This window comes from Oryx dammah, unplaced genomic scaffold, assembly GCF_014754425.2.
Source record: "Oryx dammah isolate SB20612 unplaced genomic scaffold, SCBI_Odam_1.1 HiC_scaffold_26, whole genome shotgun sequence".
In the NCBI taxonomy this organism is placed as follows: Eukaryota; Metazoa; Chordata; class Mammalia; order Artiodactyla; family Bovidae; genus Oryx; species Oryx dammah.
Genome location: NW_024070210.1, coordinates 45,862,208 through 45,865,233, shown reverse-complemented (window position 1 = coordinate 45,865,233; position 3,026 = coordinate 45,862,208).

Here is a 3,026-nt window from a genome sequence, read left to right as displayed (position 1 = left end):
TATTTTATTTAGAAGATAGCAGGAAAATCCATCTTTGAGGCGTAAGGGCACGTTGATCTAAAGACACGAGGAGAAGAGCACCCCAGCGCGGGAGAGAGAGAGAGAGCTAGCTTTGGCTCCTCTATTTATATGTTTATGCCTGTCCTATGTAAATTGGGCCAGCCAGGAGTGTTGTTTGTTTTACCTGAGGTCCTCACTCCGGTCCTCGGACCTTCTTTTGTTTCATTTTCGCGGGCTTTTCTCTTCCTTGTCTTGTAGCCACCGCCATTTTGGACTCCTTTTCCCTGTTCTACCTACCTAACACTGTGTAGCAGATACTTCACTGAGCCCTGGAGATATGATAAATATAATTAGGCACAGACCTCAGTGACCTTACAGAAGATAAAACTGACATGGATATTCCTTTCTCTGAGCTTCAGTTTCCTCATTTGTTAACATGGAAATAACCACATCTTAGTAGGTCAGTGTTAAGATTAAATTATTTAACATATGTGAATTCTCCAAGTGCAGAGAAACTACTCAATTAAATGTAGGATCTGAGCATGTCCGTGGCTTTCACGATGGTTCAGTTGGTAAAGAATACACCTGCAATGTGGGAGACCTGGTTTTGATCCCAGGGTCGGGAAGATCCCCTAGAGGAGGGCATGGCAACCCACTCCTGTATTCTTGCCTAGGGCATCCCCATGGACAGAGGAGCCTGGTGGGGCTACAGTCCATGGGGTCACACAGTCAGACATGACTGAGCGACTAAGCACGCACTCATGTATAAGCATGTTTGAAATCAAAGATGAGCTCTAGAGTTTCGGGAGACAAATATGAGCTCACTAATAACGGACATCTAGTATCAAACTCTGTTTCTATGTTACTTATTATGAGTTTAAGAGAAAAAACATTGTTCAAATATACACTTGAATTTAGCTCCCACTTTGATTTACCTTTCCCACAGAGCTGTTGGTACACAAGATCCAAGTGATAGAATGCCCTTAGTGCTCATTCTTTGTCACCTGAGGGGATAGTCAGTTTCTAAGCATTCCAACCCTACATGGTTCCACCTAGAAAACCAGATGCATGGCATGGGAAGATGAAAGAACCATTCAATCAATGCATTCTCATAAGTTTAGCCACAGTCTCCTCATCATGACACTTTCCAGAAACTTGTCACACCAATTTCAAACATATTTTCCTCAGCCCTTAAACAAAGCCAAGCTCATAGCAGGCTAATTAACAATAGGACAAAGACATTTTAAAAAGAAAATCTGTGAAAGGTGGCTAAGAGAAAAGGAGGTTCAGGTTTCCTTGTACAGACAAAATATTTTAATTTCCCCAAACTGCTAAGTAATTCTATTACAGGAAATTCTCTATCATTCCCCCCTTTAGGTTTCTTTAAAACAAACAAATAACAACAACAAAATAAAAACACTTCCTTAAACTCAATTAGCGACATTCTCCACAAAACCTTGCTTCTGGGCATCTCTTCTCCAGACTGGGTTCCCCAGGTTGAGTTGATTCCCAACACCCAGGGAGCTCTGACAGGCCTCAGCTTGCCATGGGACCTCAGGGCACAGGAGGAGACTCCTGCGTGGTCTGGGTCACGTGGAGAAGTCCTGGGGCCTTCAGGACTTGGCCAGGCACTAAGGTTGAGGTATGGGCTGCAGTTGGGCAGTATGGCATAGTATACAGCGAGGGTGGACCTGGGCTTTTAAGTCAGGGGCCACCAACAAGTGTAGGAGTGGTTAGAAAATTTCTTTAAATTCTTGAAACTTCATCTTCCACAACTCATAGAATGGGGAGAATATTGCCTACCTCCTATAGTGCAGAACAAGAAAACACATACAAGTAGCAAGCATGAACAATTACTGGAAAAATAGACAAATCTTAATGTTAAGACTGATTTATCTTCACTCCCAAGTTCATACACTGAAGCCCTAACCCTTAGGATTAGCCCTAAGCCCTAACCTTGACTATATTTAGAGATAAGGCTTTTAGGAGTAGTTAAGGTTAAACAAAATCATAAAGGTGATGTCCTAATCCAATAAAATTGGTTGCTTTATAAGAAGAGGAAAAAACACTTAACATAAGCTTCTCTGGTCCCTCTAAGAGAGTCCCTTGGACTGCAAGGAGATCAAACCAGTCAATACTAAAGGAAATCAACCCTGAATATTCATTGGAAGGACTGATGCTGAAGCTGAAGCTCCAATACTTCAGCCACCTGATGTGAAGAGCCAACTCATTGGAAAAGACCCTGATGCTGGGAAAGATGGAAGGCAGGAGGAGAAGGGGATGACAGAGGATGAGATGGTTGAATGGCATAACCAAATCAATGGACATGAGTTTGAGCAAGCTCCTGGAGATGGTGAAGAACAGAGGAGCCTGGTGTGCTGCAGTCCATGGGGTCGCAGAGTAGGACAAGACTGAGCAAGTGAACAGCAACAATCTCAGAGTACATCATGGGAAATGCTGGGCTGGATGAAGCTCAAACTGGAATCAAGATTGCTGGGAGAAATATCAGTAACCTCAGATACGCAGATGACACAACACTTATGGCAGAAAGTGAAGAGGAACTAAAGAGCCTCCAGATGAAGGTGAAACAGGAGAGTGAAAAAGCTGGCTTAAAACTCAGCATTCAAAAAGCTAAGATCATGGCATCCGGTTCCATCACTTCATGGCAAATAGATAGAGAAACAATGGAAACAGTGACAGACCTTATTTTCTTGGGCTCCCAAATCACTGCAGATGGCACTTGCAACTGTGAAGTTAAAAGATGCTTGCTCCTTGTAAGAAAAGCTATGACAAACTTAGCGTATTAAAAAGCAGAGACATCACATAGCAGAGACATCATAGTCATTGCTATGGTTTTTCCAGTGGTCATGTATGGATGTGGGAGTTGGACCATAAACAAGGCTGAATGCCAAAGAATTGATGCTTTAGAACTGTGGTATTAGAGAAGACTCTTGGGAGTCCCTTGGCCAACAAGGAGATCAAACCAGTCAATCCTAAAAGAAATCAACCCTGAATATTCACTGGAA